This window comes from Euprymna scolopes, chromosome 12 (genome assembly GCF_053919585.1).
Source record: "Euprymna scolopes isolate OS-2025 chromosome 12, ASM5391958v1, whole genome shotgun sequence".
Taxonomy (NCBI): Eukaryota; Metazoa; Mollusca; class Cephalopoda; order Sepiida; family Sepiolidae; genus Euprymna; species Euprymna scolopes.
In genome coordinates this window covers 128,620,541-128,644,939 of record NC_136493.1, presented here as the reverse complement: position 1 = coordinate 128,644,939, position 24,399 = coordinate 128,620,541, and the positions used below count along the sequence as shown (strand labels likewise).

At 34.2% G+C, this 24,399-nt stretch overlaps 1 protein-coding gene and 1 pseudogene across 1 annotated transcript in view; one reads left to right on the top strand and one right to left on the bottom strand.

Annotated features, from left to right (window-relative positions):
- The window catches only part of LOC145291477 (parathyroid hormone/parathyroid hormone-related peptide receptor-like), a 1,157,133-nt gene that overhangs the window by 119,485 nt on the left and 1,013,249 nt on the right, over positions 1–24,399 (top strand). The window lies entirely within an intron of this gene.
- LOC145291733 (U2 spliceosomal RNA) lies at positions 10,414–10,540 on the bottom strand (annotated as a pseudogene).

Below are 24,399 nucleotides of genomic sequence, written 5' to 3'. Positions count from 1 at the left end.
TTTCGACGAATTATCATCGGGTGAGAAAAAGCAACTCAACTAGAAGGTTGGAGAGAAAAAATAATTTTAATAACAAGAGAAAAGCGAATATTTGTAAACAGTTAGACGCACGAATTTTGGAGAAAATGTTAACTGTCTAAATTCTGTGTGGTATATTTTTGGTCACATGATAAGAGTAGTAGTGCGCTAAACAGTTTAAAATATTACTGATTTAATATATTTAATAAATTATAAGAAGTTGAGTTTTTTATGTAGACAGTTTTACATTTGTTTTTAGAATGTATAATTTTCGTGGTTAATAACTAGAATTTGTCTTAAATCAAAGGACTGAGAGTTACTTTCGCTTTCTGATTTACGACACCCCATATTGCTGTCAATATAGAGCTTCATCCCACTTGCATCCTGTAGAAATTACTTATTTAATATAAAATATCATATAAACGATATAAGAGTAGTGGTTGTTGGGAAGAAATGAGTATTAATTCTGGTGTCCTTCAAGAGTCCATTCTGGGCCGGACTCTCTTCCTAATCTACATCAATGATCTCTCAAAACACATACTTAAATCATTCGTTGACATCTATGCTGATACACGACCATATATAGCAACACATCAAAGGCCGTAAATGACAATGTTCTCTCTGATTGTCTCTCCTCTGATCTTGAACGCGTGGTACACTGGGGGAAGAGGTGGCTGGTTACTTTTAATGCATCTAAAACCAAGCTCCTATCTTTACATCATCAATGCTCTGATCTCCATCTGGCATGAATTGAATTGGATGGCTCTCGCCTTGGGAAGTCTCCATGTTTTGTCAAGCTTCTGAGATTGACCTTTACTCCTGATCGTACATTAAGTCTGTTGCAAGGTCGCTGGAAAAACGGTGGGATCCTTCTACCACCCCAGAAGAAATCTCATTGCTGATGCAAATTCTCTATAAGAGCCAAGTACGTCCAAGGAAGCAGTACTGCTGTCACATCTGGGCAGGAGCTGCTAAAAACAGCTTATCCTGCATTGACAGAGTACAAAATAAACTTTGTGTCTTAGTGGGGGATGCCCTTTTCTATTCTCTGCAACCTCTCTCCCATAGAAGAGACCTTTGTTTTATCGTTATTTTCTATGGCAAGTGCTCGTCTTAGTTCCAATCTCTGGTCCCCCTCTCGCAAATCTTTCACAAAAAACACATGTCTAGCTGAAACCACTGTCAATAATTTTCCCCACTCTTTATCTCTGGCAAAATCAAAACGTAGATTCCATAAACAAAGCTTCTTATTTAGACGTGCACACCTGTGGAACTTTCTTACGTTTGCCTGTTACCGCCTGATTACAATTTGATGTCTTCAAGTCCAACATAGACAAATTCCTGATAAACCGCCCCTTCAGTAAGACACGTTATCAAATCTCCATTACTAACGATTACTGCGATATTATCTCATTGATTACTGTACACGCAATAACCCTTATACCCGAGTGACTTCCTGACTTTGATAAGTGGTGACTACCATGTAAAAAAAACGAAAATAAATTGAAAAAAGATGGTGTATAGAAAACACAATGCCCATTTACGCAATAATATTTGAATATATTGATAACTAATGGTATAGTATGTATTGTAAAATTATTTTTACGCAATTCTGACTATTCTAAATCTTTAACCTCTATCTCTCTATGTATAGCGTATATTATATATCTACGTTTGTGAAATTAGGTATGTAAGTTTCCCCCTGACAACCTGCACGCGACGATAGTTGAACTTTAAAATCTATGTTTCACTGATCTCTTCTTTATCTATTTTTATGTTGATTCTACTCGTAGCATATATGTGATCACCTCAAATCAATCTATACTCTTCAAGTATATCTACATTTGACCGGAAATACTTAATGTCTGTTTTCTTATCAATTACGATAGGAGGAAAGCGGATTTTTCATACTTTTTTGTAGGTTTCCGACTACTTTTTGAGTGTATTTGAAATATTAATGACTAAAGTTAAAAGAAAAAAAATATTTGTACACGTGAAAAAAAGTTCTGAAAAAATGTCTTCATGGCGAGCTAACAAATTCAGCTAAATTTTCAAGTTAAATAAATTCATTGGAAAAATCCTTTAAAAGATAAATATTAGTTTTCTGGGTCTATTTCAGAGATATAAAATAAATTCTTAAGATATTAGATTACATTAAAAAAACCTCGTTTATGCAAAAATAACTTAATTAGCGCTCAAAAAGCAAGTAATTTACCGTTCGCCAAAACGCAACAAATAAAGGCTTTTAAACACGATTATAAGGAGGCCCAAAATTTCAACCAATCGAAACGCTGTTTCAAAATGAAGTCATCATAGTAAATAGAGGTACAGGTGTCAGATTTCTTTTTTTTTCCTAGATGTGCTTTCATACATGCCTATTTTGAAGGTTTTTATCATTTTTTATTATTTTTTAATTTAATTATATTTTATGTTCCTGTTTTTAAATTTTTTTTAATTATTGTACGAGATTATATACAAAAAAATTATGTTACGCCGAAAGTTTAACATTTTTGCGAGCAAGGAAATTATTAAAATCTTACATATAAAAAGTATGCGAAATCTATAATTTAAAAAAAAGGAAAAATATTTAGAAATAATTTTGTGTGAAAATATTAAATGAACAATGCTTAATTCAATGATAATACGGGTAGTTCGAGGAATTCATTTTTCTTTGAGTTATATCGAATTCATTAATACGGACGCTAGGTTTTTTTTTTCGTAATGTTCCTGTACAAATTACGATCCTTTATTTATATAACAAAAGAAAAAATAAATTCTTGCGTTACTGAAAACTATAACTTTAGTAAAGGTGTTTTTTGTTTAAACAAAAAAATACATTTTCACTCAGATTTAAATAAATATAAAAATAATTAGTTTATTATATTCCGCGATCATTATTTGATAAATAGTGAAAAATTCATCATAATTGGTTAATTTCCTGATTTTCGGTGAATTTTTAAGTAAAGGGAGGGGTGAAAATGTTTATACATTTTGAGCATCGGCATTCATTTTTGCCCGTACCTAGCAACTGGCCATATCTACCTATTGTCTAGATACATTTCTCATTTGTTATCGGATCACGTAGAAAGCTAACAAGTCATTGCTTCAAGTAGTTTAATGGACTCAACAATCAATTTCGTTTACTTATTTATTTCTGAAAACATTTTCAAGTAATCTCTATTCGGATGGAGGGGCAGTCTATACCATCACATGTACACACACACACACACACACACACGCATATATATATGTATAAAGATACCTATATATATATGTATATGTATGTATATATATATATATATATATATATATATATGCATACATACATACACACATACACAAAGAGTTTTCATTATGCTAAAATAGTACACGGTATCTTTACCAAGAGTCATCATCTCTAGGACAGGAATTTTATAGTCATCCACAGAGAGTGTTTCGCTGTATCACATCTCTTTAGTATAGCTAGAATAGCACTTATCCCAAGATCATATATATAAATATATGCATATATATATATATATATATATATATATATACATTCCAGAGAAATATATATCTCTACCCCTATATCTTTTTTGTATATTGATTTTCATATTAAAAAATCTTTTTATTTAAAAAGAAAATACAACTCTTATAATTGAGTCGTTAAATTGCATTCATCTGCAATAAGTCTAGCTAATTTACATATTTTTTTAACAATATTTGAATTAATTCCTTATTATTTTTATTTTTGTTTTCTTATTGGATGCTCATCTTCAGTTAACAATTACGTGTAATTATTCTCATGCAGACATTCTACATGATTTATATTTGCGTAATATTTGCGTAAAAAGGTTATAGTAAACACAATTTTTTTCCATATATATATTCGTATTCGTATATATATATATATATTTGTTTAAAAATGTTGCCTACCAAACTTCTCTGTCAGTGTTTTATCATGAAACTTATTATATAGGGTATTGTGATCCCACGCTGAAACTTAAAATTTGTGGTTTATCCCGTGAAAATCGATGCAAAAATGTGAAATTAAATATAATGGAATTTTTCATGTGAAGGTAGAATAACGGTGTTACGAATATGCATGCGTAACGTAATAGATATTATTTCCTATGTTAATTTTTAGATTTGCAGTAATAATACCTTCATAGCTAAGGCATTAACGTAAAAGAAAAAAGGTAAATAGTAAGCTTAATGCTTTGGTTTCGATTATTGGTGCTAGCGCACGTGTCTTTTTTTTTGTACCCTTTAAATCATTACTATTCATACGATCCAATATAATGTAATAACAAATACAAAATCTGCATTAATCAAAAATATCAAATTTAAGCTTATGTTCGATGTGGCTATACTGCGCGGCCTGTTAATATATATATATATATATATATATATATATATATATATATATATATATATATATATATATATATATGTATGTGTGTGTAGGCATGTATGTTTATATATATATATATTTATATATAAACATACATGCCTGCACACATACATATATATATATATATATAGTAGAAATGGTAATTAATAAAAATGGAGAAAGTGCTCAATACTGTTGTAGAGCAAATATACGTTTTATTTTTTATTACCGTATCTTTCTATTAAGTTACATTATTGTCTCAGCTACCCGGCCGTTTTTTAGTTTGTAAAAGTCTGAGGAAGCTACAGACGGCAAAAAAAAACGCCCGCGTAGCTGAAACAATAATGTAACTTAACAGAAAGATACAGTAATAAAAAAATAAAACGTGTATATATATATATATATATATATATATATATATATATATATATATATATACTAGCGGAACATGTGGCGATCTGTAGATGTTAAGTGTAAATAAAAAGGCTCTGATATTATTGTAGATTTTTTTTTGTTAAAACTGCAAAAGTATTTATCTAAGCTAGCACGGACGCCGGGAAAGCGCTGTCGTAAAGTACGCTTTAATATGATATTTTAATTCTTGCAGATTCCGTATATGTTATTATATTAATTAGTTAATGTTCTATTGATTTTTATGTTATAAGGTTGCGATTTTTTTTTTACATTTTCACCCCAAACAAGGCACATTGCCACTTTGGTGTAGGGGGCTACTGTCATAGGCAACAACTACTGGGGTACTATGTAGGGATTTCGGCAGCAAGATGTTGGTTCACGTTACACTTGAACTTCTGCACGTCAGTACAGTTGGGGAAGCAGGGACCGGAATGGAATTCCAGAGTCTAGCGGTTCTGGGGAAGAAACTACTGAAGTAGAAAGATATTTTACATCTAGAGATCTCTACTGTGTAGGGTGGGATTTAGCTGCTTGTCGGGTTTGTCGAGGGTGTTTACGTCGTGGGGGCACAAGTGTTTGCAGTTCGTCTGAGCATTCTCACTTAAACTACTTGTAGAACAGGCAAAGGGATGCAAAATTTCGTCGATGGGACAGAGGCTGAAGCTTAGATGCCAGTTCAGGGCCTATCAGATTGGCGACTCTCTTTTGGACCTTGTCTAGGAGCGAGAGACTAGTAGCAGATGCACGATCCCAAATATGACAGCAATACTCCATACATGGGCGAATGGTGACCTTATAGAAGTACAGGATACTTTTGGGTGTTAGTAGTTTTCTAGCACGGTAGAGAGAGCCTAACTTCTTTGCAGCCGCCCTGGCAATGCTTCCAATGTAATTGTTCCAACTCATGTTTCCTGTGAACGTTGGGCCAAGGGTTTTGAAAGATGTACTCGCAGATAAAGAGTCGTTGCCCATTGCTATTGGTGGTAGAGACGGTTTCTTGTAATTATTGAAGGACACTAGTTTATCTTGGCGGCATTGAACGTGACCATCCATTTTTGTCCCCATTCCACTACCGATTGGAGGTCATCCTCTGGTGTTTCTGCAATTTCTTTAGATATGTGTTCATTTGTTTTCCCGTTGTGCCTGTTATAGAGTGTGGTGTCATCAGCATATATACCCATCTCAGAGCCAATTTTGTCGGGGATGTCATTTATAAATATTAGGAACAACAGAGGTCCAAGGATAGACCCTTGGGGCACTCCCGCATTTATATCATATTGTTTAGATGCACAACCATCGAGGACAACCTGGATTTTTCTCTTATCTAAGAAGGATTTAATTATGTTTAGTATTCTACCAGTGATACTGTATGATCTTATTTTCCTGATGAGACCCTCATGTCATACGCTGTCAAAAGCTTTAGATATATCTAGAGCTACCGCTCTGCCTTCCCCCACTTTGTCAAGTGAATGGTATATACGTTCAGAGATTACAGTTAGGATGTCTGCTGTGGAACGGGCTTGTCTAAATCCATATTGTTGGTCAGACAGAAGTTTATCATCTGTAAGGTGATGGACTAGAACATGGTTAATTAATGTCTCAAATATTTGGCAAAGGGATGGGAGGAGGCTAATGTGGCGATAATTTAATGGGTCCCTTTTTGAATTCTTGAATACTGGTACACAGAAGCAGTTTTCCAACAGCCCGGAAAGCAAGATTCATTAAGGAATTTGTTGTAGAGTTTGGAGAGAACTGAAGCTACTTCGGCTGAGCACTTTTTTAATAGCACAGCCGGGATGAGATCGGGTTCACATGCTTTTGAAGTGTCAAGGTTTTTTATGATAGCATGCACCTGAGCAGGGGTGATTTTCAGATCGTCTAGCGTGTCGTCTCTCCGCATAGGAAAGTCAGGTAGGGGTGATTGAGAGGGTTCAGTGGGGAGTTTGAGGCAAACCGACTGGCAAGCATGTTAGCCCTCTCGGCTGCTGTGCAAACAACCTCGTGATTGTTGGTTAGTGGGGGAATTGTTGATTGCCCATTATTTACTACACTGCTGTAGATTTTCCAGAAGTCTCGAGTTCCTAATATTTGTGCTTCGATGCATTTTTTTAGTGGTTTCAATAAATTCTCTCTTAGATGTCGCTATTTTTTAACGTTACTTCTAGCTTCTATATGTATGTCGGTAAAATCTGCGGTATGCATGCTGATTTGGAACAATGGCAGTTGCACAAGTCAAACCATTTGGGAGGGTGGGGCTTGCTATAAAATTTCCGCATGAGGACATGTGCTTCAGTTGCAGTTTTGAACCATTCAGTTGTCTTATTTGCGCACTGTAAATGAGGCAAGAGAAAAAATATTTTCCCATGGGGCATCTCTGATAAGATCTTTGATGGCATCCCAATCAACCTTTTGTATAATATCACGTTGTTTTGAGCACTGGCTCTTCAGTTTCGGCTTTAGAGTTTAGGGCGATTTCAACCATTATCACTGCATATCAAAAATAAAAAATATATATCCATATGACTTGGGTGCATGAGCTTGAATCTAAACCGAAATAAACACTTATGAAATAATATATGTATATGTGTGATATGTTGGTGGGTGGATGTGTGTGGGTACGTGTGTAAGTATGTTGGTGGGTGTGTATATATGTATGCTCCTAAATATATTTCTGTATATATGCGTGTGTATACGTGTATATACCTGCCTGCGTCCGTATGCGTGCGTTTATGTATATGTGCATGTATGTATATGTATGTGGGTGTGATTGTACGTGAGTGTGTGCTATACATGGGGAAAGAAAGTCATAAAAAAACATAAAAACCTTCACCAAATGGACCAAACGCCCCCTCTTTGAAGTTAACTCTGACTGGACATTACCAACACTTACTGTTGGGAACAGAATGTCTGAGACCACATCACTCTGAAAAACACATTTAGTATCAGCAGATTTAAAAATAACATTTCAAACTCTTATTTAAAAAAAATCTTTTTACGAAAATATCTGAAGAGAGCGAAACAAAGCATGAAAGGCTGAAAACCCCACTATTGTTGATGGCTACACGCTTTTAAATATATATATATATATATATATATATATATATATATATATATATATATATATATATACAACTTGAGTTCCTTCAGCCATAATCGAAACCAAAATAAATAATTCTTGATAACATTATTTATAAAAAATAGATGGAGTTCCATCAGTTATACTCGAAACCGAAACCAAATCTTATGAAAATTCTTGATAAAATTATTCATGACAAGAAATAGAAAAAACATAACAATTAAACGACCCGGATATAAGCGTGACACACAAAAGAATGCACAAGCTCTCGCATTATATATAATATCTATTATAATAAGTTGCACTACAGTTTGTTTTTCATTATCTGAAACAAATACATTTTGTTACCGAAAACAAACATTCACACACTTTTTCGCCAACATAATTTCTATATTAGTCAAATGAAATCTATATTCAAGAAGTAATCTTATTTACACCGAAAAAAAATTCATGTAAATAATTAGATAAATTTTGTTAATTTTTTTGTTGTAATAGTATCGTTCTTGTTGTTTCATTTAGAAATAGTATTTATACTTGTTTTATTTTAGTTACTTTAATTGCATTTATATTTGATTTAATTCATTTTCAATTTCTGTTAGCCGACAAAAGTTGTCATTAAAAACGAAAGTAAGTGTATTCATTTAAACTATGAGATTTATTTCCTCTTTTAACTATGAGTTACCTCTCGTTTAATTTTCGTAGCCGAAAGCGGATGTGTTTTATACCTCAATAAACTTAACATGTGGTCTTCTTTCAGCAAAATCGTAAACAATGAAGGTATATACGGTATTTTAGATAGTATGTGCCTAACTCGCAGTCGCGCATTTTGAAAATCTGGGTAACGGATATAAACAAAAAAAAATACCCAAAAGTCGAAGAAAAAGAGAAAAAAAAAAAGATTGACAAAGGAGTCTTACTCCGAAATATATTTCTTAAAATATAAACACTCGTTTATTTTATTAAAAAATTTCGCGTTGCAGCTTTTAGCTTCAAACGTATTTATACGTATTTTATTCTTCAAATTTCACTCAGCGATTCTAGCAGATATAAACAAAAAAAACTACCCAGATTTTCAAAATGCGCGACCACGCGTCACCTATCCGGCTTCATAAAAACCCCGCAGTTAACAGCATCACGTGGGCTCTTCATCGAACTATCTTCCACTCTATATCATGTCGAAGAAAAAGAGTAAAAAAAGGTTGACAAAGGAGTCTTACGCCGAAATATATTTCTTAAAAAATAAACACTCGTTTATTTTATAAAAAATTTCGCGTTGCAGTTTTTGGCTTCAAACGTATTTATACGTATTTTATTCTTTTATATATATATACATATATACATATATATAGTAAGTTATAAAATATATATGCCAAATAATGTACACAGAATATTCAGCATTTCATCCACCCTAGGATTCATCAAACTTACGCCTATATATTTTATTACTTATGCCTATGTATTTTATAAATTACTACCTAGCTCTACCTACGTATTGAGCACTGTTGGAGTAAATATTTAAAGTTTACGCATAAATTTATACTTTCGTATATTAATTTATTTGATTAAATTAAGTAATCATATATATATACACACACACATATATATAAATATATATATACACACACACACATATATATATATAAATATATATATATATATATATATATATGTATATATAGATATATTCTAGTTTACATTTCATTTGAAAGGATCAATTTTCCAATAAAATGAAAAATGTATTGCTTGAGTCAAAGAATACCATGTCCTTAAGCCATGAGTTTTTAATGTACGCACATCTCAAAGGAAAATTTATAGCAAATAATATTGGGCCGCAAAAGTTTTGCTAATTAGCACATACAAAGGGGAAATATTAAAAGTAGACATGTCTTTAAGTGACATAGATAACGCGAATGAATGTAGAATGTAAGGAAAGGATATGATGAATGGTATTCAAATATAGAATTATCTATTGAAAAAAGTTTAATATCAATAATGCGTGAAGGTTGGTAGAGTTTCTGGTTATATCCATGATAAAAAGCAGGCAGCAATTTCTGCGAAAATTAATCCGTTTCGATAATTGTAGTTTCCGGGGGTAGAGGTAAGTTTATTTGTTTAAAAGTTTTAAATTTAGATGATCAGGTTGAAGTTAAAAATAGCCAAAGGCAATAATAATATATAAAATAAAATATAGTTGTTATATATTTAAAATTTGTATTGGATAATCATTAAATAAACAAGGCCGATAGACATTAGTCGCGTGGTCTCTGGTAATGAATGACTGCGTGAATGTAGGATTTACATGAAATTCTTAAAGATAAACTTTAAAGCGGTAAAAATGGGCTGAAATGACCGAAAAATGGGCTGAAATTACTAAAATAAATAAAAAGTGACTTAGAATGACTTTAATGAACTTAAGGATGAAATTAATGACCTTAAGAATGACTGAAATGCTTAAAAATAACTGGAATGCTTCAAAAACAACTTTAATGATCTGGAGAATGACTGGAATGGCTTTGAGGCTGAGAGGTTTTAAAGTGGGTAACCATTTTACATTAAATTAATACAGAAAAGTGATCCCCCACTTTATATCACAATAAGTACAGAATGTAGTAAGAATAGATACTACACTTTGATCTTGGCCAAAAGGCCAAGAAAAGGGTATTAATTTACGCCCCCACCGAGCAAATTAGGCACAAGGCCGATTTTTAATATGAGGAGTGAAGGGGAAATGGGGACCAACTTCCCGGGGAGTAGAGGAGATGGATAGTGACAATTGGTATGAATGGCTGTCCCTACATTTACCAAGGTCTTATATGTGGGATTGCCCCCACATATGGTCTTTTCTTGCAGTGTCTGCCGGAATGGATACTACATATTCGATCTTGGCCAAAAGGTCAAGAAAATGGTATTTATTTGCTCCGCCACCGAGCAAATTAGGCACAAGTCTGATTTTTAATGTGAAGAGTGTCGGGGGAATGGGCACCAACTCCCCGGGGAGTAGGGAGCTGGATAGTGACAATTGGTATGAAGGGTTTCCCCTACATTTCCCAAGGTCTTATATGTGAGGTTGGCATTTATTTGCTCCCCCCCCCACCGAGCAAATTAGGCGCAAGGCCGATTTTAAATGTGAGGAGTGAAGGGGAAATGGGGACCAACTCCCCGGGGAGAAGCGCAGCTGGATAGTGACAATTGGTATGAAGGGCTGCTCCTACTTTTCCCAAGGTTTTATATCATGGGATTGCCCCATATATTGTCTTTGCAGTATCTGCCGGAACAGGCACTACACTTTGATCTTTGCCAAAAGACCAAGAAAAGCTGTATTTATTTGCTCCCACACGGAGCAAATTAGACACAAGGTCGATTTTTAATGTGAGTGAAGGGGAAATGGAGACCAACTCCCCGGGGACTAGGGGAGCTGGATAGTGACAATTGGTATGGAGGGTTGCCGCTACATTGACCAAGGTTTTATATGTGGGGTTGCCCCCACATTTTGTCTTTGTTTGCAGTATCTGACAGAACAAATACTACATTTTGATCTTGGCCAAAAGGCCAAGAAAAGCTTTTTAAGCTAAGATCAGCATCTATTAACAACAGACCTTTGATCTTAACTAAACAGGCCAAGCACAAAAGTGTTACGGAAAGCCGATGGACCGACCAACAGACCGACTGACCGACGGAGTGACTAATAGAGGCGCTTGCACGCGATTAAAAACGGAGAATAATGAAAAAAAAAACTTTGACTCTAAGCGGATGATTATTTTAAACCGTTATTGTTACAAGCGCATACTTCTAAATTAGATTGACTAACCTGTAATCTAATTCATTTCAATACCTGAAAGTATATACAGTGCCACGCGAAAGTATTGGATACATTACATTTTTCTTATTACTTTATTTAGGGTTCAGCATTTTACCTAAAATTTGGTCAGTATATTACTATTACTATTCTAACTAATATTTGTGGTAGTAAATAAAAAATTAAAGTTTATGAAGTTTATATTAAAGGAAAACTATAAATCAACTGAAGCAAACGTATTGGATACATTGATTTAATATTTGGTTACAGAGCCTTTATTGTGGTCTACAGCTACCAATCACTTTCTATAGTTGCACACATGTTTTTTGCAAAGATATGCAGATATTTTGCTTCATTATTCTTTGCAGAACTGTTCTAGTTGTTGAATATTTTGTGGATTTCTCTTGTGAACATTGATCTTCAATATTTACCACAAATCCTCAATTGGGTTGAGGTCTGGAGAGTAACTGGGCCAAATAAGAACTTCAATTCCGTTATTTTTTTAGGCATTCTTTGGTTTTTGGCAGTATGCTTGGGATAATTGTCCTGCTGAAACACACAATTGCTATTATGTCCCAACGAATCAGCAGATTTCTCGAGGCTTTTCTCCAAAATCTCCCTGTACACGCGTCCATTCATTCTACCATTGATGATTTCTAGATCACTTTTGTATGAAAAACACCCATATACTATAATCGAAGCACCACCAAACTTTTCCGTAGGAATGGTATTCTTTTTGTTATAGGTGGTGCTATTTTTACGCCATATATGTGTTGCTGTGTTTCTTCCAAATATTTCGATTTTCGTTTCATCTGACCAGATTACCTTGTACCAAAATTCTTGGTGTTGTTCCCCATATGTTTTAACATATTTCAAACGTGATCTGGCATGTTTAAGCTTCAATAATGGAACTTTTCTTGGGGACCTTGATACAAAACCTGCACGATTTAGAACTCTACTAATTGTATCCTTGCTCACATTAATCCCAGCTTCTCTGGTCGGTTTGAATTTCGCCACGAGTAAAAAACAGTTTTTTTTTTTTTTTGTATATTTCTGCTCACCCACCTTGATTTTTTTCGTTTAATTTCCTTAGCCGACCACATCTTGGGAGATTTGCAACAGCTTCACCAGGGTGTTTAAACTTTCTAATAACGTTTCCAACTGTACTAAGTGGTAGATTAAGTTCCCTTGATATTATTGGATACCCTTTTCCTTCTTTGTGCTTATCAGTGATTTTTATACGAATGTTTATTGACAACTCTTTAGATTAAGGCATTTTAATAAATGAACTGGTTGTTTTTGAAGGAGTGAGCACAAACTGGAAGAATTTTATAAACTTATTTTAATATAAAGCTCTCTGATTGGTCAGTGATAACTCATTTACATTATTGCAACAGTTAAGCAAAGGTAATTTAAATTTATTTCAGAATTTTTTTTAAAGTGTATCTAATACGTTTGCGTTTGTTAATTCATATTTTCCTTAAATATAAACTTTCTAACCTTTGATTTTGTAATTACTACTCCAAATATAATTTAGAATAGTAATAGAAATATACTGACCAAATTTTAGGCAAAATTTTGAACCCTAATTAAAGTTATGAAGAAAAATGTAATGTGTCCAATACTTTTGCGTAGTACTGTATATATATATATATATATATATATATATATATATATATATATATATATATATATATAATGTAAATATATATGTATAAAAATCAAATTAGAATTAAATTAAAAATCCGTTTCATAAGAAGGAACAATAACAAAATCAATAATTTGTACGATGGTTTCGGAAAACAATGTTTTTATTGTGGTAGACATCAAGTTACGGACAATAATTTTTACATATAGTGTTTTAACAAACAAAGTTTCTTCATCAGCAAAGTATTGGGAAGGGCTTTTAGTATATGTAAAAGACACCATAAATAAACCTAGCATTAAAAGTAAGGCAGATGTATCTTTTAATTTTTCGCCTTTTGAAATCAGAAACTAAGGTCAAAGCACTCATATAGATGTTTGTTATAGCTTTTCAGCTTATGAAAAGCTATAACAAACATATATATATATAATTTAAATATTAAAATACAACTGTCAACATATGAAAGTTCTTTATTAAACTTATTTTCTACTTTCTTTTTTCGCTACAAATTAAAATGAAATGTCTTTTTCTTTTTCTTTTCAGGTAAATGTCAAAAATATTACATTATGAAAATAACAGGTATTATACCCTATTTTTTTTCCAATCGGCCATCATGAATTGGTTTATTTTATTGTTTACTTTGGTTAGTTTGGGTGGATAAACCGTATACACTATTGAAGCATTCATGAAAATATTTAAATATTTTGTTTAGCATGTTTTGGGAAAAGGCAGAACAAATTTATTGTATGAAGCATGTTTGAAATTATTATTATACTGTACTTTAGCTCTCTCTCTCTCTCCCTCTCCCTCTCCTTCTCTCTCTCTCTAGCAATCTCTCTCTTGCTTGCTCTCTCTCTCTCTTTCTTTATCTCCCCCCTCTCTCTCTTTCACCTTTTCTGTATATATATATATATATATATATATATATATATATAAATATGTATATATATATGTATATATATATACATATATATATATTATTGTATTAAAACGTTTTAACTAATGAAGCCCCAAGATAAATAATATGGGCACATTTTCTTTTGGAAAGTCTATTATTTATATGGTGTATAGGGGATATTCATATTTAAGATGACGGGTACATATATACGATGGTGATGAAAGATAGAAGACATTTATACAGTTCTATAGTGTTTCGTCTTAACACATATATTAGAGAGGAGGGAGGGTGATCAGTTCTTTAACACAGGAGGAAGATAATAATTACTTATGATGGAGAGGCGGGCACATTAGAATGATGACATGAAGACGGAAGTTACAAAAATATGAGATGTTCTTTTATTCCATTTGATCGGTCAAAATGATGATCACATTCCAGGAATTCAAAGTCGTTTCTACATGTTCAATATTATAACCCTTCACTTCTAAAAGAGGCCCTCCTCATGTAAGCTCTGTCCGGCTGACTGTGCTGGCTTCGATCCTTGTCTTCAACTAAATGATCTTCGACTCTAGCTCCTATATTGAGAACTCATTTCTGCCATGACGTCATACGTGTGTCTGTAAACGTGATCGACGTACGTGGTCTTTACATGCGTGGTTCGGCACATGTTTCGAAACCATTTCTGCAGACAAAAATTCTCACTAAAGTGACGTAGTCCCCCATTGAGGAGGTTTAGAACTACTCTGAGATAGCGTATCATTCCCGGGTGACGCCAGATAACCCAAGGATTTAAGATAGAGAAGTGTGATAGTTGTAAAAACATTTGTACATAATTCTGCGAAATTAAGCTTCAGTAGAATAGTCTACATGAGTGGTCTTTTTTCCTGCCTGCTGCTTCGATATTCGCTTTCAGCATACCAGATTTCATGTAACAATCTCAGAGAAGACTAGACAAAACGAGCCGATAATTCAGATAAACAGAAGTCCTAACCACCTTCTCACAGAGAGAGGTTACAGATTGGTGACCGCGACAAGGATAATCGACCCCCCCCCCCAAAAAAAAAGGGTTAAACTTAATATTTCTCATTTTTTGTAACCACGGAAGTAAAAAATATGGAGTTGGGATTGCGTTATAATCCTACATTATCAGTATTATATGGCAGGAGAAAAGACGTACTAAGAAAAAGAGAGACACACGGGGGCATTTGAAAACAAAAGGAAGGAGAGACAGAGAAGGAAATCGATAAAGAGACGCCCGAAGAAGAAAAGAAAAACGCCTGGAAAACAACTTTAACTCAGAAAAAGGATTCGCACGCATGAAAAGGACATTTTTTAAAGAAAAAAAAACAGAAACACTTTAAACAAAATAAACAAAAGAACGCATGTTTGAGAAAAAACACTTAAAAAAACGATTGAACATTTTGAAAAAAAAAGAAGGAAAACGTAGAGAGAAAGAAAGAGAAAGAGACACTTTGACAGATTCAACAACTGTGCGCCGTAAAGCGACGAGACAGAGATAGAGAAAAAGAGAAGAACAACACAGGTAGGTAAGCGAGCCTTTTTTCTTTCTGTTGTCTGTGCAAATTGGCCTAGAGAGAGAGAGAGAGAGAGAGAGAGAGAGAGAGAGAGAGCGCAAGATAGCGTGGTTTGGCTGACGCTGTGAAATTAACAATTAGTCGTGTGTGCTTCCAGCAGTGATATCAGTGAGTTAATGAAAGAGAGGGGGTGATTGCTGCAGGTACTGAGCGAAAGTTGTTGTAAAAACGGACCAATCGCTGTGGCGTGGAAGTTTTCCTTCTGGGATTGAGTTATATATATTTATTGTTGTTGTTGAATTAAAAGGCTTGAGAGAAGGAAGAGAAAGTGTGTTGTTTTTAGTGCTAAAACAATTGATTGTAATCCAATTGACGCTTAAATGAAGCTTAGTTTTTTTTTTCTTTATTGAATTAAAAGCTTGAAAGAAAAAGAAAGAATGTGGAAAAAGTTAAATTTTTTGTTGGGGATTGAATAATTGTTTTTTATTATTATTCCGTTGGGGTTTGTGATTTTTCTCTCTTGTGACGTAATTGAGATTGCATATATTTGAATATTTTAATATCATGGGGGCGTAGAGAGATAATTCAGAATGATGATGAGATAAATAAATCCTTGGGAGAATGTCTAGTTAAAACTTAAGAAGGAATTCTTAATTGCGATCCCAGCGTAAAAGGGGATTGCGTGGATGCGGGAATTATAACAACAAGCAGGGGTCACGTCTGGAACGGTTGTGATGGTGGCAGAAGTCATGGTGGAATTAACTTTTTTACGATGAAGGAGAGGAGGCCTTAGCAGCCCTCAACGATGGTGGGTGACGAAGACATCAAGAGACAACCCGGCAGCCTAGATAAATTCCTGGAGGGCCGGAAGACTGACTTGATTCTGGTTGATGTCATCAGGGGTCAACGACAAAGTGTTCGAATAACTTTGAGCGACATGTGGTCAAGATTAAATGAGAATTGTGGGAGAATGTCTGCCTCCTGGGGAACGAGAAATCGGAAATGGGATGATATGTGGCCCCATGACCCACTCGATGTGAGATTAAAAGAAAAATGAGTACCCTACCTCGAGAATAGCTTAATACAAGGGTAGAGTTTTGTTCACTTATTTTAAAGTGACTATTCATTGAGTTCTGTTGAGAGCGGGTTGGCTCTGATGATAATGATTTAGGACTGTAATTGCATTACAATTTTAGATTGTGAAGGAAGAATTCCGATGATTGAATTTAGTTGAATTTTTTTTTTTTTTTTTTTTTAACAAACGAGAATACCATTTTAAGCAGTTCTTGAACTTTGACGAAACATTTTAGCTGGATATCGGCTGTGTATTTATATAGCGATGTTGAACGCTGTTGTGAGAATTAAACTGTTCAGAGTTGTGTTTTTATGTATTCAAACGAGAAAAATTGGAGATATTACATTTTTGAGAGTTAAAAAAATTGTTTTTGTTACCTCAGTCTGGAAGGATTTTCCTTACTAAACTAAACAGATTTTAGTTGAGTTCAGTTGAGAATAATTAGGAGCATTAATTTCGGTGATTGAATTGACTTTTGGAGGAATTTGAATTTTGCCTCAGTCAGGAAGGGTTTCTTAAGTTGCGAAAAAAGGGTCAAAGAGGCCTCAAGACTGAACGAAAATAATTTGAAATAATTATTAACATCACTGAGTGAAGTGTGGTACACTCAATTATGCGCGAAAGGTGATTTATTATTTTTAAGATGAATTTTTCCATGCGAGTAACTGAGGTGCGTGATGTTCGCACCTGGAGATATTAATGAAAAGAACAGACAGAATTTCTCGTGCGATAATTAGGCATTAACTGAGATTCGTTGAGGGGCGCGATGCGCGAGGTCGTTAAATATTACGCAGTTTAGTAATTAATTTTTTGTAATTAGTTGAAAGAGATTACGGAGCATTTAAGTTGAATTTTGGGAGTAAGAAGTTGCGTGACCTCGTGGTGCATTTCTGGATAGGGGTCCATTCGGACATGCTGCCTGGGAGGACGCTGGGGCGTGTGGATAGCTCGCTGTAGTTTTATTAATCGTCCATAAGGAGACAGATGTTGAAATCGAGGTCGTTGTCTGCACGCGCGTGTGTGTGTCACACAGAGAGAGAAGTGTATCATATTAATCGTCCATGGGGAGATAGATTAATTATGCCGAAATTGAGGTCGTTGTCTGCACGAGCGTGTGTGTCACACTGAGAGAGAAAGAGTGTATTATGGGAACGTTTTTTTTTTTTTAAATATCGAGGGGAATTCATTAAATTAGGGGGCCTATCTAGCTTCCTGTAGTTTTCTTTTATTATTTTGACTATCCATGAATGTACGGAGTAATTTTAGTGAAACTGAATTGGCTATTTAAACAGCCTGTGACAAAAAGGTACTTGACTTTTTGTAAATAGTTGTGTACTGACAGACGGGATTTTCCTCGCTTTTTTCTGGGATGGACGTGATCAAGCTGGTGTATCTGTGGAGACCAGGAGAGATGGTCTGTTAGTAGCCGGCAGAAGGAGGGAACTGTGTAACGCGACGTGGACAGAATCGCGAATTGTTGACATTCGGTGGCCCTGAGCACCCCTGTTTGCTCTGCTTATGAATAGGAAAAAATAGCATTGATGAGCGCTCCGCCTGGAGGACGGTTGGGGAAATCGATGCTGTCAGTCATAGCTGCGTTAATTGATACAAAAGATAATTGGGGAGTAGAATAATACACCCGAATATTAAACTCTTTGAGGATGAAACATTAGTGTTGTGTTTGAATTATCGAAGAGGGTTCGATACATCGAGGAACCAAATATAAGGTTTATCAAGTTGTACCCTATCAACTGGACATACACAAGTTAGGGTTGGTAGTCAGTTACAGAGTGGAGTCAGAATATGAGCTAATTGATGATGGCAAGAGACAGATTCATGCTGTTAAATCAGCGAGAGGCGGGAATATGCTGAAATAATGGTCTTGGAATTTGCTGGTCACTGAGTCCGTTGTGTGTCACTGGAGATTATAAGTTGTGTGCGTTGGGATTATTTCAGGGGGGGATGAGAGAGTGATAAATAGCCTCTGCAAGGTTGAAGTGGCAAGTGAAGGTCTTTTGCCACTGGCTATATGAGTAGCTGAAGGCACCCGGTTGGTATCCACGCAACAGAAGATGAAGTTGTCTAAGGTATGCGGTTACACGGCTGCTGGGATAATCGAGGTGGGACCACCTTTAACTATGGTAGAACTGGCCCGGGGAAAGGGCATAGGGTTACCTGCATATTATCAGGTTGAGGAACGATATTTGTTAAAAGCACCTGAGGTAGAGTGGGCGAATGACCAATTGACTAACCTAACTGATCTCTGGGACCCCCTGATCCATCGTTCACCGCCACATACCCGACTTAGGCTACCAAAAGCTATGGGAGGAGTTAAACGAATAGATTGGAATGAATTACAGGCCCGACTAAACGGTCTGGAAAATACAGAAGCTAGGGATAGGCTTCATAAGGTAGTTGTTACAGGAGCCGGAGTGAGCACTCTAGTAACGATAATTGTGCTGTTGTTGGTGGTTGTATGGTGCGTGAAGAGAGCGAATATGGCAAGAGAGCAAGGTGATGAGCATCTCGAAGCTTATTGCACAGATGGCGGGAGAGACCATGATTCGAAACCGCCTGTGATTCTGGAAGATGTGGCTGCTGGTGCTGACGAAAACAAAGTGCAACCCAAGAACCTAATGCTGAAATTCAAGAGAACTGAAGACGACTTAAAGATCTTTTCTTTCTTTTCTTTTCTCTCTGTTTTACCCAGAATTCTTGCAGGGCGCTGAGCTGAGAACAGTCGAAAAAAAAGTGGCAACGATACCTTGAATGACCGTCGAGAAAATGTCCTCAGTAAGAAAATTTTACAAGATGCTTATAAAGAAGACTTGAACTGTGAAATAAAAGGTGAAGGTACAACTACAACTGCTTAAGGGGAGAAAATTCCCCCAGCTCAATAAAAATCGGGTCCTTTGAGAACCCTTTATTACGAGACTGTGCTCTTGATAGCAGCGAAGTGAAAAAAAAAATTGAAAAAAACTCTTTTAAATTTTGACTGTGACACTCTGAAAAAAAATTGAACTATAATAAAATTGATGGAAAGAAATTGGAAAAAGGAGAATAACTCTTATAAAGCCTTGAAAAAAATCGAGTAATTTTATTTTGAAAAAAAGGGACAAAACTTTTAACCAAGGGAAGTAACTTTTACGAGTAATTGATGAACTTAATGCATTTTATTGAGTGACAATTTTTAAATGATGATTATCTTATCTTTGAATTATTAATGTGAATTGAAAACAATATACAAACAAAGATAAAAAAAATTGCATGTGAAAAAAAAAGAAACTGTATTAGTCCTTAGGAACTTTGAACTTTTACTTTTGATTATTGTACGAACTTTTTTTGAATTGACTTTCTTATGGACTTTTGAATGAAAAGGGGAAGAACCCTGCATAAAAAGGGTGGATATGGGAGTGTGTATATGTTATCTTTTTGACGGGTGATTTGAGGATGGAGAGAGCGGTCTGTGAAAAAATATCCGACGGCTAACTGTGAAAAGGGATGGAGTGGTGCGTTAAAGAATTATACTCCATTGGTTCTACGAAGCAATATAGTTTAATGGAGGCCAATGTGACGTAATCCCCCATTGAGGAGCTTTAGAACTACGCTGAGATAGCTTATCATTCTCGGGTGACGCCAGATAACCCAAGGATTTAAGATAGAGAAGATAAATATATATTTTTTTTATTTCATGTCAAAATAGATATTGTTTGAAACCGGAGCATTATACTTTTGCAGCTAAATAGTGATGACAGGAAATTTCACGTATAACATTGCTGGACTTAGTGAACGCAAGGTCGGATGTCAGAACTGACATCTGGCCTTGGAAATCGTGAGACCTAAAATTCAGATTTCGGGTATGGGAATTGTGCCCACGCAGGGACTTGGGGCTTTCGATTTTGTAACGAAATCTTATTGGCTGTGGGGGGGGGGAGTTTCCACCCCATCCACATACCTTACTATATATACGACTGTCGTGCGAAAATTAGTCAGTTGGAGTTAGAAACGAAGAGATCGCTTGTTGACTTCGAGAAGAACAGACCGTATAGAGACGCGATCCCTCCCTTACTCATTCAACCGTTTGTTGCTGTCTGTGAAGAGATTTGAGACTTTAAAAAAAAAACTTACAAAAACTGAGTGATATTTGTAAAAACATTTGTACATAATTCTGCGAAATTAAGCTTCAGTAGAATAGTCTACATGAGTTGTCTTTCTTCCTGTCTGCTGCTTCGATATTCGCTTTCAGCATACCAGATTTCATGTAGCAACCTCAGAGAAGACTAGACGACACGAGCCGAGAATTCAGAAGTTCTAACCACCTTCTCACAGAGAGAGGTTACACTAACCTATTTTTCGACCTAACTTATTTTTAAATACGTTTTTTATATGTCATTGTTCGTTCTTCTCTAGCTGACCTTATTTTAATTCAGTTTTCATAAAAAATTGAACAATCAAAATTCTTTTTACAACAACATATCTAAACTATTTTATGTGAAACTGAACAATGTTAAATTCCATTTCTGAACCTTGCTTATAATGTTCGAATCTCGGTCTATCCTAATCTCATTTTCACTTATCTCATATTTTTCTTACTTACAAGAAAAGGGGAACTTTTTCTTGCTACATATATGGTGTGCATATATAAATTATTTCGCACCTTCAGAAAATATTCTGATAAGGTAAATACAAAAGAAATGTTCTGTACATCAAATTGTTATTTGGATAAAATAAACAATGACGTTGTCCAGGGACATAAAATATAAATAGATGTTAAACAGTAAATAATTTCGCATTCTTCTCGTAGAAGAGGAAATCCTTTTTAAAACTGAAATATACAACTTGTATTGCCTTTATAGACTACTATAACTTTTAGTTTTGCTCACCCTTTTCTTGGTTCAAAGGCAGTAACTTAAATCTGAATTAACTGTTTTTGAATTTGAAAAACATCTAACCGATTTTCTGGGATGTATTAATACATGATATCATTTAACATCGTATTTACTTCGTGAAAACATTTAATGAAATAAATGGTTATATAATATAATGATATAATAAATCTTTGTTTTTAATTTTATATATTAGTGTTCGGGGTTTACGCAAATTTAAAAATACCAGATTTGTAAGAGTTTATATATTATTTAACTGGAATTTATTATAGTTTTATTTATTGCGGACTATTATCCTCATCTTTTTAGTTTTTGTTTCATGACGTTTCGACTAACTATTCCTCTGGCCTTCGTCAAGTGGAAACTGCGACAGGTTAGGAACTTTGAATCTCCTAACTGCATCCTCAGCAATTACTGCTTTCCATAGTTGTTGTTATCTCACCACGTTTTGACCAAGTAAGCCTCTGGCAGGCTTTGGGTAGCATTAAAACTGCTACCTTCAGACAATGACCACTTGGAATCATAGAGATTCAACATCTCTATCAACTGCGCCACGAGCGATTCAAAGTTCCTATCCCGTCATGGTTTTCAGTTGACGAAGGCCAGAGGAATAGTTGGCCGAAATGTCGTGAAACAACAACTAAAGTGATGAGAATAATAGTCCTCAATAAAAAAAATTGTAGGAGTTTCTTGTGTATTTTTTAAAAAGTTGTAGCTGGACATACAAGCAGACAAACACACAGTCATTTGTGCTTTACATGGTAGATAATACATTTTGTAAAGCAGAGATGCGCGCATTAATATTGACAATATGTATGTGTTGACAAAATCCTAAACTACTGAACTTACCCTTACGAACTATGTTATATATGTCCAACGGAATAAGGTATGTTGTTTAGTAGGAATATACCATTTACAAGGTTGCCACCAAACAGTAAGTCTCCAAAGACCAAAAATGGAAAACGTTAAGACATTATGCGGCATTTGTTGCTTATACACTCCCGCGCCGGCTATTGTACTAGTATATAATTTATGTCCAATGTGCATGCATGTTTCGCTACAAATTACAATACTACGAATAAAACCCTGTATATTTAGTGATTGGAAATAGTAGAAAACATGTAAAAATAATCCCATCATGTTGGGATCAATTGGCCATTAACATCATTTTTTTTTTAAAGACACACAAAAATATTTTAAGTGTATCGCGTACAATAAAGAAACTGTTATTTATTCAGTTATTCACTTAGGCAACTTGAGTTGTGGGCGTATACCCAGAGAGAGAAATGGGCTGGTCGAAGAGGTGAAAAGATAGACACGGGGAGGGGGGTAAAAGTAAAAGTTATTTTTACATTTGATTAATTTTTATTGAAAGTGGGGAGAGAAAGAAAAAGGAGAATATGAATTTTTAATACCTATGGATGTCGATACGTGGACTTGTGGATATACAGAAAATTGCACCTTCGTGTATACACGTGTACAGTCATATATATATATATATATATATATATATATATATATATATATATATATATATGTGTGTGTGTGTGTGTGTGTGTGTGCGCGCGCGCGTGTGTATAACTACTTCATTTACTCACATAAAACTAGTATACGAAAGTATAAATTTATGCGTAAACTTTAAGTATTCACTACAAAAGTACTCAATACGTAGGTAGAGCTAGTTAGTAATTTATAAAAGTCTGAAGAATCCTAGATGAAACGCAGAATATTCAGTGTAGCTTAATCGCCATATACATTTTATAAATTAATATATATATATATTAATTTATATTCTATATTTTATATGAAATCTATAAATTATATATATATATGAATCTTATATTCTATAATATTTTATATAAAATCAATAATTTTTTATATATATATATATATATATATATGCATATATAATTTATAGTTTTTATATAAAATATTATAGAATATAAATTTTATAGTTTTTATATTTAATAAAATTTATAATTTTTTATATTTAAATTTCATTCAGAAAGTATAATTTTTCAAAACAAAAATTAATTCTTTGAACAATAAATATAATTCAAAGTAATTTCCTTAAAACATTTTAGATGTAGGTTCATCTCATCAGAGGATACGTCATTAGCAAAATATTAAATATAGTTTGACATTTTTGCTATTCAGCAAATACATAGTAAATATATTAAAGTTTATTTTTTTAATTGGCAGAGATAAAGAAAATATAGGTTGATACAAAGAAAAGAATATTAGATTTTGATATCCAAGTGGAATGGTAATCCTTCAATAGAGGGGGATGATGTAATTTGTTGATGAAATTCAACATTGAAGACAAATTCAGTTTTGGGGAGTCATTAGTAATGATATTTTTTAAATGGAATGATTCTCTGATTATTCCATTTCATTTTTTGGTAGTAATTCTGTTTTAATTGTTCTAATTAGTAATAATGTATAATTAACTGAATAATCACCAATCTACCTTAACAATCTATGTAATTATTTCACCCTCTCTCTCTCTCTCTCTATCTCAGTCTATATTGATTCAACAACTCTATATATCTTAATGTCTCTGTGAGAATTTAGGGAAAGAGTGACACTGTTTTCTTTTTTCAGTATCGCCATCAAATTAATATATTTGTGTCTCTGAACATGCACCAAGCATGTACGTAAATTAGATGGCAAAATAAACCCCT